Source organism: Protomyctophum bolini, assembly GCF_963924005.1.
Source record: "Protomyctophum bolini genome assembly, chromosome: 22".
NCBI lineage: Eukaryota > Metazoa > Chordata > Actinopteri > Myctophiformes > Myctophidae > Protomyctophum > Protomyctophum bolini.
Window position 1 is genome coordinate 25,803,643 of NC_137883.1, and position 14,216 is coordinate 25,817,858.

Consider the following 14,216-nt stretch of genomic DNA (forward strand, 5'->3'; position numbering starts at 1 on the left):
TCTGTCTGTCTGTCTGTCTGTCTGTCTGTCTGTCTGTCTGTCTGTCTTTCCTGCAGACAGACAAGCACACACACGCAGAGCTGTTCGAGGGACCCGGGTGGGACAGCTAAGAGATTCTCTCCGTTCTTCTCTGTAGGAGAAAATGCATTGTAAATCAGCCAGCCTACCACAAAGTCAGGGGAGGTTCTCCACCCTCCTGGGACCAGTAAATCTGGCAAACGAAGAGTGGGGACTTGGCCAAATGACTCACCCACAGAGCTCTATAAATACGGCCGTGTACGGTCTGGTATAAGGCGGCTACTGGTGGCCTACAAGTCCTAAGAGACACCGGTGATTCTTCCCCTTGATTGGCCTTTCTATCTAACTAAGAAGAGTCTGCAACAATCTCCCCCTAAAAAACACATTCAATCCCACTGGATCTTACAAGCTGTCATTTAGCTTTCATGTTCTGAAACAGAGAACACCCCTCTGATTCTAGGCTTGCAGTAAATGCTGCACTATCTGTTCCATTCAGCTTGGAGGGGGGAAAAAGAACGGTTGAGAGAGAGCTAGACATCCAAATATTTACTCAAGGTGAAATTAGTTTACATACCATAGGTCTGAACATTCAAGTCAAGGATCCATGTTTCACAAACAGTTATGTCCCATAGCCTAGCAGCGGCCTCAATGAAACACAGACTCGATGTTCCCCTGCAAAGACATGGCTAACCTGATACATGCCGGTGGGGCGGGCCAGGGTTCGGGGGTGGGGGGGGCGGCACAGGGTTGACATGTCAAATACCAATCCCCTCCATCCGGCTGTTATGGACGTGTCTGAACTTCCAAACTTCTTCCATCACTCTCTCTGGCTTGAGACCAGGTTCATGGCAGTTCTCAGCTCTCACACGCCAGTTCATCCAGAGCAGTGGTTCTCAAAGTGGAGTCCAGGGACCTCCAGGGGTCCTTGAGGGGTCTCCAGGGGGTCCCCAGCAAAATGTGTTAAAAAGCATCTAAATCAGTTAAACCACTTTAAATATATACACCAGATATTGGAAAATAGCTGAGTCACAAGCTTGCAATATGATGCTTGGTGAGTGTGTGGATCGGCTATTTTCTAAAATATCGTGTGGAAAAAAGAAATATCAGATGGGGTCTGCGGCCAAACTTTGGAAGGTTTGATCAGCACTGATCAGCACTGCTCGAGAGGACCTCTACTAGTGCTGCTAGCTCTCATCGGTCACTCCTCCAGACATACTGTTCCAATAAGCACACAGTACTGCAACCAACAGACGAGATGGACACATACGTACAGTACTGTAAAATATGGTTCAGCGATGTGGACAAAATCAAATATCATGTTATCTTTGACCAAATATCTCGATATTATATTGTGACGATAATATCCACCCCCCAAAAGTTTAGAAAATAGCAGATCTACAAGCTATTTTCGCTGCTTTGGATTATTCTGGAACTTTTTTTAAAGTAATAGGGCTAAAGTGTTTGAAACCAGGAAAAGACAACATTCATGCAGCATGCCATATCTCAATATTACGTTACGATCCCACACAATATCTAGTCTGTCGCTATCGGGCAGAAACCATGTATCTCCATGTTTCAAATTGGTTTCTTTTCATAAATCAATGCCATACTACTGCTTACTTAATGATACAAGAGTGTCACATAAAATAAAATAGCAGATCTACAAGCTCACAACACGTCGCATCGGCTATTTTCACAATTGCTTATTAATAACAATAAAAAATAACTGTTTTGGACATATGAGGTTTCTGCCCGACAACAAGGATGTATTGCCCAGTCCTACTGTAAAGAGAGGAAGACGAGGAGAATTAATATTAATGAAAGCCTTCCATCACAAACAGATGGTATAGGCTAGTGTTCAGACATTTTAATGTACCACGAGAGAAACTTTCATAAAAGGACATCTCTTCAGTACTACCACTTTCCACATGAACTCTATTTAATTTAAACACCAAAATGGTAAAGTGCCACAAAACGCCAAGTGCCCAATATTTACCATGGGATTTCCTTGTTCTTTTGTACCAAGGCAAAGTTGCAAACCATCTGCATAATGTATCCCTAATGCACTTATTTCAATAACATTACTCATGCAATGTCTGGGGTACAAAGGAATCTATTTCATACAACATGACCGTAGGTACCAAAGGCACATTTTCTTCCCTACAGCCAGGAGAATAAAATTAACTATAAAATCAATGAAAAAGAAAACGCCATGGTGTACTGTTAAGATGCATTGTATTGATTGTTTTATCCACACATCCATGTCAGAGAAGCCAATTAACCTAATCAATTTGAATAAAAATTGACAACGACTGTCTCTCTCTCCCTTGATAATAAATCAAGGCATGAAGGTTTATAAATGCATGCATGGGACCTTGGGCTCCAATTTCGTCGCAGAGTCAGGCTGCGTATTCTCTCCAGCTCTTTGTAATTTTCCTATCCAGCGGAAGTGAGTGCCTGCAACTTCCTTGTGTCCATTGTGTTTATATAATTGTATAGTGGCAGGGTGCATCAAGATTTCAAGGCAGCAACACATCGCTCTTCCATGGGCTATAGACCGTAAGGCTATGAAGCAATTATAGAACTGGGCATAACGGGCAGCGGATATGGAGATCTCTTAAAGGCAATGGCACGTGGACTTGTTGATTGGTCAATTATTGTAACGCCCAAACCACACCTATGCATAATATAACGGGTAACAGGGGTGTTTTAGGGATTTAGACAGGTAACGAAAATACCAACTTTAGTGGGGGAACACCCCTTCCCCACTGCTAAATCCCCAAACAGTGTATTTAGAAAGATGAGACGAAATTGGAGCCCATAGTGTCTGTGCATGCACACATGTGCATACCCCATGAGTTAGTGTCAAAGAGCAAGACATTATACCCTAAACTGCTCCAGATCATCAGATTGGTGCCTTGTATGGTTTAACGGTCTATTCATTCATACTCCAGTTTTAGGTGGCGACCGAAACGGTGGTTAGTAAAAACAGAGAGATGTGTTTGGGTGAGCGCCGAAAGGTGAAGCGATTTCCACCGCGGCGAAACGTGGTGGTTACCTTATCACCTAAAACTGGAATATGAATAGGCCTTTACTCCACCGTCGGTGTGTGAATGGGCGACTCTATAGCGATTTCTATAGAGCACTGAAGTCTGACGTCAATATCGGTAGAGGGCACAGGTTCATGTACTTTTTATTTGCATTATAATCGCCATAGGGGGATTTCAGATTGCCTCGAGTCATATAGGAACTGTGTTTGAAAAATGAACATGTCATCCCGTCCGTTTCACTCATATGGATATGATCAACTGACTGAGAGAAAACGCTACTGCTGAATTAGTTACATTTTTGCTAGAAACAGACTGTATCAAATATGAGTGACTGACTGTCGTAAACGATACAGAGACGGTTTGTTTGTCCACACAAATGCACAATGCTTACAGTATATGAGACGATTTTAAGATGACCCAACGTTATTCTCCATAGAGAAATTACTTCCGTGAACCAGGGGATGAGAGAGTGACGTCAGCGACTATAATATGATTATGAATGTGCCATTTTAAGAGGCTTTATGTTCTGGGTTACAACATCTTAACAACGAGCACCATAAGCTGCTACTTACTCCCATCATCTTTGTTAACTTGTAACATGGAATATAACACCATTTGAAACATAAAACCAATAAGAGGCTGGCTATATCCCATGTCCAGTCCACGCGCCCACACATTATTCTCCTGCGTCGTGTTATTGTAGCTGTCTTCCCTCGTTTCATAGGAGATCAATCATGTTTTTTTTTTTATGACAAATACTAGGTCTCAACAACTGGTGTGCTGCATGAGCCATTAAGCAGATTCCCCTGAGCTTTGGTCCTGCTATTGACGGCTGAAAAGAAACAGAGGGACCATGGCCACAGATTGTTGCTGTAGGACACTGACAGCATATACTGAAAACCAATAGCTGTGGTATCTTATATTCTTATTTGTCAATCCTCTTCTTTTTTTTTATGTGCGAGCTCAAATCATTTTTACGGCAAGGGGCCAAGCCACCTATAGGAGAGGTTGGTGGTGTCAGACAGCTAATCCCCACCCTGCATCATATTGCATGTGCCAACCATATTAAATCTATACACGATTATTTGTAATATAGATGGTATACTAACAAATACATGACTACAGTGGATGTAATATAGATATCTTTTGTGTATCTTGAAAACAACATTCATGCCTTCACACAAGTCCCTGAGGTGCATGTCCTTGTATGTCAGGACTGCTTTGGTCAATCAAAAGACTGGCAAAGACTAAAACACATACACTGCAAAATAGCTGAAAGTGGTGGTTTTTGGCTTTTTGCAAAAACATAATTCACAGGACTCCTACAGATTACAGATTACAATATACCTCAAGTCATGAACACAGCGTGCAATTTAGGTGAAATTTTGCATGCACATTCCCACTCGGCAAGAAATGCCACTTGAACATTTTCAAATCAGCCTCATGGTGGTGCTATAACAGACAGATTTTTGTCTTTACCTATAACTGCCCCAATCTGTATGTACACTCCCTAGAAGAGGCTCGAATTGCACGCTGCGTTCATGATTTGAGGCTTTTTGTTTCAAAAGGGCCAATCCTGCAAACTTTGAAAGCCAATATTAGCCAATTAGGATGGAATATGAAATATCGGACAGATCCATCTTGAACACATGACTATAGAGTTAGTGTGTAATGATTTGCGGCATTTTTTAACAGAATCTGGAGGAGTAATATACAAAAATGTGTTTTTCAAAAGTCTGCCTCCTGGTGGCGCTATAACAGGCCGTTCTGGAAATTCGTGTGCAAAATGTGGCATCGACCGGGTTAACGATGCCGGAGATTAGCTGTTCACAGACGGACGGACGGAGTGCAAAACATACCCTCTCCCCATGCCTTCGGCCTGGTGGAGACAACAAACAGTAAGTCATTATTATCACCAGTTCAGTGGCCTTGAGGTTACTGGTTAGAGTGTCCGCCCTGAGACGGGGAGGTCGGGGTTTGATCCCCGGTCGGGTCATACTGAAGACTATAAAAGTGGGACCCGTCCTATATGCCTCCCTGCTTGGCACTCAGCATCAAGGGTTAGATTGAGGGTCCCTGCGACATACTAGCGTCATGTCCAGGGGGTGTGCCTGTCTCACGATATAGAAACAGGAAATAGGCTCCTGCCCTATGGGCCACAAGGCTTGCTTACTTACTTACTTACAGTAGTTCAACAGTGAATGTTGTGAGTTGTGACATAGTTGTGAGCTTTCTGAATGATCAGTCATTCTTTCTTTTTGAGTGGTGCTAACCCCTTCTATAGACAGCAATGTGTGTCCCTTTGTGTGTCCAAGCACGGAAATAGCGTTTGCTCACCACCAAATGTCACTGTTGCGCAGCCACACACACACACACACACACACACACACACACACACACGCCAGGGAGGAGAGTACAGTACAGTACAGTACAGTACAGTACAGTACAGTACAGTACAGTACAGTACAGTACAGTACAGTACAGTACAGTACAGTACAGTACAGTACAGTACAAACTGGGCTGATTTTTGACAGTATGTAGGATATACATACTTTTTACATAGTATACTTTTACATATAGGCATGTGTAATGTCTGACATGGATTACCTAGCCAACTGTATTTGAATTTTGATGCTTAATGCACATGCCTGTATGGGTATTAAAGCAGTAAATTCGTTTTAAGAAATGGCACAGTAGCATATAAGTGATCTCCATTAAACAGTCAGTAATTGGACAAGATGCGTGTACCTAAAAGCACTGCATATATTTAAATCGCAATATGTTCTGTCAATGTGGGCGAGTGCAGAATTCGGCACCTAGTCAATTTATTATAGCTGTGGTGGGTGGGGGTGGGGTGGGGGGTGGGGTGGAGTGCTATGATAGAAGTAGAAATGCAGATCAAGCAGCTATTCGTTTTCAGTGGGATATGTTATGAGACCGGCTGTGGGACCCAAACAGCCTAGATGACCCATAAACACCATTACGCTATTTGCAGTGTTGGGGAGTATAGCTTAGCTTCATTTCACAGTAGACTACTGGGAAATGTACTGTAGCTACTGCAGTAGATTGTGGTATAGCCTCATCACTTTCGGAATGATGTAGCTTTCAAGAAGTTGCTATGTTGCTGGGTAGCTTGACATTTTCAGTTGCACGTCAGCAAAAAATAGCAATATGAGTTTTGAGTCACGACACTTTGTCTATCATGTCATGTACGTTTTATTAAATTGCTCAATGTTATAACATCATAGTATCTTAATTCTTCAACAGGGTATAACTAGCTATTTATTTTACTAGGATATAATGTATCTAGCTTCATATTATTATTTTTTTCACTTACGTTTTATTGAAGGAAGAACAGACAAAAAAACACAACTAATAACAAGACAATACGGAAAGAAAAAGAAAAGAAAAAGACAAAAAGTAAAAGAAAAAAGGCTGCATTTTTCATATTACAACAAACATTCAATGAAATCAATGCAAATGAAATATCGCTAGGCTTAGCGTCATATTTTGAAAGAGAGCTTGCTGCAGTTACTATTTTTGAAAGTAAGAAACTAGTAGCTTAGCCAGCTACATTTAAAACGACACAAATCACAAACCCTAATAACATGCCTATTGTGGGGGAGAACATTATGGAAATATTTTCACCGGAGATATTTGGTGTAGAGGGCAAAAAGGAGGGGGCCTAGTACAAACCCCTGTGGATCTCCAGTCAATGAAGTAATGGGTTTAACCCATTCTGGGCGGGAACCCCTATTGGTATTTTACCCCCTCAGGCCGGGAACCCATATTTGGATTCTGTACAGTATGTACAGTATTCAAAAATGTTAAATTTTTTGATGCTGCTACAGTATATAAATATTTGAAGTTTTTCAGAAACCTTAGGTCAGGATTTAGAGGCGTTTTTAGAATCGGCCTTAGGCCTAAAGCAACTTGCCCAACACTGGCTATTTGTGAAATGAAATAAAAAAGGTCTAACAATGTGGGCTATGTCCTCTGCTGGCGCACTTGAACCTTAATTATGAATGTACGCTGCACCTGCACTCCATGCATCAGGGTTCTATGCATCAACCTTGTGTAGGTTATTATTATTAATATTTGATGATATGAGTGTTATGTCCGGCCCTAGTTGTGACAGTGCGCATAGTTGTGTGCTTTGATTTGACTGATTTGTCATTCTTTCTTCTTTCTACAGTATACTCATACAATATTTTAGTATAAGTATATTAAGTCACCATCGAAAACCAATTATACCCTGGCATTGGTACATATCTTCATCACGTCATATGCTGGTACGGGACATACGCATCGTAGCACCTGACGAAAAACATTACTTGCACGCACTGCTTGCGTATGTCCCGTGGCAGCGTATGACGTAATGAGTCTGTGCTTGATATGGCAGTGGTGTCAGATTACATACATGTATACATACTAGGGGCTTTACCTTTAATCCACCCGACACTGAAACATAGCATCATTACGTCACCATCGAAAACTAAGTAGGCCTATACCCTGGCATTGGTACATATGATCATGTCATACACTGCTACGGGACATACGCATCGTAGCACCTGATGAAAAACATTACTTGCACGCTCTGCTTGCGCAAGTAATAATGATAAAATGCTCCTGGATATTTGGATAACAGGCTGTTTGTTGCGAATGCAGTGAGCACTTACTATGAGACCTAGCAGATCATGTCTGTCTGTCTGTCTGTCCGTGTGTCCCCCCTTTGTGCCCATATATGGAGCTGAGTGAAACACACTCCATATTTGGACGTATAGCTGCTTTGGGGACTCCTTATATGGTTATGGCTAAGTTAAAAACTTATCTTAAAAATAACTTAACTTAAAAAAATTATAACTTAAAAATAAATCTTAAAAAAACCCAAATATGTACGAGCTGCGTTCGCTTCCCGCGTTTGCGCGTCTTACTGGTTAGGCTATTTGAGCAGCATTAGTCAATGACAAGTTGACAACACATCACTGTAGCAGCAACAACCACAGAGATTGCCTTTAAACAAAGTAGTGCACAAGATGCATACCTAAAGCACGGCATATGATTGAAATCTCAATCTGTTTCGTCAATGTGCGTGAGTGCAGAATTCAGCACCTAGTCAATTTATTATAGCTGTGGCGGGTGTGGGTGGGATGGAGTGCTATGATGTCACTGGAAATGCAGATCAAGCAGCTATTAATTTTCAGTGGAATGTTATGAGACCAGCTGTGGTCCCCAAACAGCCTAGATGACCCATAAACACTGTTACGCTATTTGCAGTGCTGGGCAGTAGGCTAGCTGAGATATAAGTAGGCTAAGCTACTAGCTTAGAAACACGTCCCGGTAGAATGTGTTGTGGGTAGCTTTTTGAGCGGTGCTAACGACTCCAACATGTGACTTTGCCAAGTCTAAGGGTTTTGTTTTGAGAGCACTTATGACGTAAATCATTTGCCAGCCAAGTCTATGGACTTTAATGTTTGACATAAGACGTCATGTGGCGGATATAAATACAGTGGGTGTACCCTCACTTCACACAAGTGTGATATTTTTGAGGGACGCTAGCCCCTCCTATATTCAGCTTTGTGTCTATTTTTGTCCTACAAAAAGATTAAATTCCCATTGACATTGAATGGACACTTTTACGTCATATTGTCTGAGCAAATAGGTATAGTGTCTATTTTACGTCATGATGATGTACGATGATAAGAGCGCCCCTCCCCTTCCCACCATTTAGCTGGAAACTTAATTGACAAAGACTACATCACTTTTTGTCTTTCTTTATGGCACATCAACATAAAATAGGAGATGAGTATTGAGTCAATTTTATCCAACTGCAGCTTTCACACAGTTGTAATCAGTATTTCTCTAAATCACTGTCATTATTTTAAAAAACACATGAGGGCACTGTTGCCTTTATTTCAAACAGAGGTCTAGCTTTCACTGCACACAACAGATAGCCAAATCACTGGTGAAGCTATTTCCTTCAAGTTATTCTCAAGACCACTCTGCGGACAGACTAAAAAAAATAACAACATTCCCAGAAAGCCTCAGATGAGTTGCTGGAGGAAACACATCAACAGAAGGGAACATAACCACATATTGTGCATTTGTTGGTTTTGCCTTGTAAACAGTATTTGTGCCTGGGGCCAGCCACCTGCTCAGTGCAACATGATCCCAAGGTCCTCTATGAATTATGGGATGTTTGCCTCCAGGGGTGACCATGGAAACATTCCTATAACTCAGCAGCGGTGGTATGACCAGTGAATAGCTGCACTAGCTACCTACGCCCCAAAGCCCCTATATCGTGTAGAAGTGGGAATGATGATGATGATGTATAATATCAATAGTATATTAGTGGTAAAGAGAATGATGGGGCGGGGCGGGGGGAGCTTGGTAGAGTTAGTTTGTTTGAAATGCATTAAAATGATACTGCGGACACAACAAAGTCCAGAGCTTAATAGAGGGAGAGAAGAGGCAGAGAGAAGGAGAGAGAGAGAGAGGGAGAGGGGGGGGGGGGGGGGGGGCAGAGAGAGATTGTAAAACCCCAGCCCGAGGCATGGAGTAAAAAGCATGGTGAGTCCTACAGTCTGTGTTCATGAGACCTTGGGGACACATTGGGGACAGGGAGGCATATGGTTTCTCCGTCTCCAGCACAGCAGGGGACTTCTTTCTTATTTGCCTCTACATACTGTAGCAGTTTTACAGGAATCAGATGATTATTCTCAGATGGAGCAGGAGGTCAGTGCTCTGATCTCTGGCTACTGGAGTTTATGCGACCATTACTGATATTTGTACAGCAGCCCTCTGGGAGATGCAATGCTCAGTCAGTATTAAAGTGAAAAACAAAAACCCTAACATTGCGTGCAGTGCAGCAATACATACATATAGGGCATTTCTTTAGTCATACTATATTATTGATCTCCTCTCACACACCATCCATTCCAATATTACAGAAGCTTATACAATCACAGTGTCCTTTTTTTGCCTTTGCCTTTGCAACCGATGTACATTGTACAGTAATCAACTAAACCCCTCCGCCCATCTACCTGTCATGACAGGTAACTGTCTTTGCGCACCATACCTGGCATACCTGAGGTGATTCAACATCACTACATGGGGGGAAACCAAAAACAAAAACTCCACTGTAATCATGAAAGATATCCACAAATGGATTCTCCGTACATGAGAAGTGAGATGTAACATACAAATCTAGACCTTTCTCACGTACAGCAGCAATTTAGACTTGTGCCAATCATAGTAGGTCCTACTTAAGGCGGTGTTCCATTTGGGTCAAACAGAGACAGGGTCAGTTGGCGTAAATATCGACCCAGACGCCATGGGGGCCCATGAAGGAAGAAGAAAGAGAGAAGAAAAGCCAAGGCAATCCAATTTTCTCTGCCAAAAACCTGTGTGCGTCCTAGAGTTGCATGCGTGCTCATGTGGATCTGCACAGAGCTGAAGCGGCCCATTCATCCCCGTCCGGTCTGGCAGTGAGTTTAAGTGTTATTTAGCACCAATATTAGGACAAATCAAACAGCGAAAGTAGACAATTTACATGCTGACACGCGATCCTCCATCCCACGATACATGTAGGCTATTTGTGTCTCTGTGTGCGTTAGGGGCCTAAACTAAATATTAGCACCGGCCGGGGCCCATCATCATGATGGTACAGTATTCCTGTGGACACAGGGTGCTGCTATGGTACATTGGTTGGTTCACTGGATGGTATGGGTTAACTTAAGTGTCTTGCTCAGTGTCTTGCTCAGGGACACTTAAGACACGTAGATGTGAGAGCTGAAGGTCAAATGTTAGACCTTCAGCTCTGTTCTGATTGCCAGACAGCCTCTCTACCCACTCAGCTGCGGCTAATTTCTGTGGGATACACAGAAGATAGCCACTCTAGTCTAAACAGCACTTGAAGCATCAGCTTCTGTGTACGAAAAGAACGATGAGAAAAGCAAACACACACAATACACACAGTACAATGGGAGAGTAATAGTGAGGCTGTTCCTAAGACAACACTGGCAGTTCTAGATATACTTGACAGGTGTGCCAACTAACAGATGCAGATCATTGTCTCACACAATCCCTGACAGTCAAACTGTTCAGTTTCACACGCTGAAGAATAGATCTTGTGATCTGTAAGACGATGTAATAGCTGTCTACTAAACCACTTACTCTCAGTGTGGTCTGGGGACCCCTGGAATCCTTGAGGAGGTTCCAGGGGGTCTCCAGGTAAATGATTGATAGTTCAGAACCAAACCAACCCTTAAAGGACTGCAACACAGAGAGTGTACAAATGTAACCAAGTGGACCCGGCCTTACAGGCCTCAGAGTTAAATAAACAGATGATTTTACAGTGTAAGATTGGGGTCAGAGAGATAAATAATCACCTTAAATGTGGGCCCATGGCCTAATGCATATCAAATTAGGGTTCCTTGAAGTTAAAAAGGTTGAGAATCACTGAGCTGAACTGTGAGATAGAATAATTGTCTTGTTGCTCAACAGCAGAAAGTTTCCCATCCCACTGCAGCGGTCGTCTTGGTGTTCCTATATCCAGTTCCCCTGGCAGTCAACAGACACCTGGCGCCTGTCCAGCCCCCCATCATCACCCTTCACAAGACAATGGACAACTCTGTGCTGATCAGATCTAACACCGTGTCTCTCTCGGGCCCAGATGGCCCTGTCCCTGGTTCTAACCAGTATCTGTTGTGTTCTGTGTGTTCTGACTGCTGCAGGGCCACATTTAGACGAGTGGAATTTATTTGTGGAGTTTTTCCCTTTCATTCACTCCCTACGTCTCTTAGACTTCTTTATTAGCTGCCACATAAGTTGTCCCCTTGTTTACCCTCGACACAGAGGGGACAAGGAGGACACAGAATGTAGGAGCCGCTTTCCTTTTTTGGCAGGCAAAAATACTTGAGAATGCTAAAACTTTCCGTCTACAGTATATAGTCCCTTGTACCCTGAGATGTTTTAGTGATGCACAAGGGCCCCCTTGTTGTGAACATGCTTGGTGATCACATTTTCTTTTTTTTTGTTTTTTTGAACTTTGTTTTTATTCAAAAGTTTCTTTTTTTTTTTTTTACACCAAATAATAATAATGAACAGTCAAACAACAATGAAACATATCCAAGAAAACAAAAAACAGAAGAGACAAAAAATACAGTACATGAAAAGAAAAGAAAAGAAAAATAAATAAAATAAAAACAGCTTAATATAACTATAGTTCAGCATTTTCCAAGTTGAGTTAGGCATGAGGAGACTAGCTGGAGACATGACTCACAATACAGTACATACATAAAAGCATTTTTTTTTTTTTTTTTTTTTCTTTTTTCTTTTTTTCAGACACAACAACCACTACACAACTCTTTTCCAGACCCAACAACCTCTACACCTCTACACAAATATTGAAACACCCAGATACAGTATCACAGAAGTCCATTTAAGTATGAAACTGTCCATTTTTAATTGTAGCCTTGCGGTCATTTCTTCCATTATATAAACCTGCTTCAGTCTCTGCTTCCATTGGGTTATAGTAGGTGGCTTTATTTCCTTCCAATTTACTGTTATCATTTTCTTAGCAATCAGTAAAAGTATCCTTAATATGTAACTCCATGCACGCACGTCCTTTGGTATAATACCAAGCAGACATAACTCAGGACCAAAAGGAATATTCAACCCCAGACATTTTTCGATTTCCTTATTAACCTTTTTCCAAAACCCTGCAATTATTGGACAGTCCCAAAAAATGTGTGTATGGTCCCCGATCTCGCCACAATTTCTCCAACACATTTCTATGGATGGTGTTTTCACATACGAGGAGATGACCAGAGGAGTGTTGAAATACCTAGTTTTGAGTTTCCAATCGAATTCCTTCCACATCTGGCTATTTATTCCCTTGTGGCAACTTTCACACATATCCTCCCAGGTTTTGTCTTCAATGATTATATTTAGTTCCAATTCCCATTTATCCTTAATGTACCATGTGTTTTGAGAAATATCATCCAACGCCTTATATAAATTGGAAACATGTTTTTTGGTAGGGAATCTTTTTTCTGCAATACCAATGAAGTACATCTCAATATCATTTGGGATCTTACTAACCAGCTCTCTCTCTCTATGATCTGTGATATAATGTCTTATTTGGAAATACCTGAATAAATCACTTGAAGGGAGTTTAAATTGCGTCTGGAGTTGAGCAAAGGATTTAAAGATCGTTCCTTCAAATAACTGATTTATGGTTTTAAGCCCCTTATCAGCCCAACGACTGAATCCAGTATCGCTTATGGATGGCAAGAAATCAATATTACCCTCTATTGGCATTGCCCTTGAAACTGACCCTGGTCCCCACAATGTTTTCTTAACTGCTTCCCACACCTTTAATGTATGTTTTATCCATTCATTTCCTATTTTAATTTTGTTTTTATCAATTGTTTTTTTATCAAGGAAGGGTAATGTTGACAGAGACACCCCTTTCATTGTGCTCTGTTCTATTTGGTTCCAAATTGTCTCTTCATCATTACTTATCCATGCTACAATTGCAGTCAACTGAGCCGCCCAATAGTAGTGCTTTAGATTGGGAAGGCCTAGGCCTCCCCTATTTTTTGGCAAGAGAAGTGTTTTGAGCCTTATTCTGGGCTTTTTATTTTGCCAAATAAATTTTGAAATCATTCGGTCAAGCGCCTTGAAGGTGGAGATGGGAACTCTGACAGGCAAGGACTGAAACAAGAACAGAAGTCTAGGCAATACATTCATTTTCTGGTGATCACATTTTCAAACACATTTTGGTCTGCATGAGTTCATTTATGGCATCTGCTCTGGTTTTGAGACACAGCCAGAACATGCCCACAGTCTTTTATAGGTTGGAAAGAAACACCCTCCCTGCTCTTTTATGTGTTTGTCATGAAGTGGCCTTCACCAGACTTAAACTTCTAAACGTTTTGTGACATCGGAAACATGTGCCTTTGTGCTTTGCTGTATTATGCTTTTGTACATATCATACTGTCCGAGTCCAATTCTGTACAAGTCCAAGTATGTGTTTGTCTTACTAAAGACTATACTGTCCGCAGAAGTGACAGCTGCTTTTTATTCCATTGTGTGGTTGCAGTCAGGCACACCACAGTCACACCTGACTGCCTTGCAGCCTAA

At 41.7% G+C, this 14,216-nt stretch overlaps 1 protein-coding gene across 1 annotated transcript in view; it reads right to left on the reverse strand.

Moving 5' to 3' along the window:
• The window catches only part of arhgap24 (Rho GTPase activating protein 24), an 89,919-nt gene that overhangs the window by 38,147 nt on the left and 37,556 nt on the right, over positions 1–14,216 (reverse strand). The window lies entirely within an intron of this gene.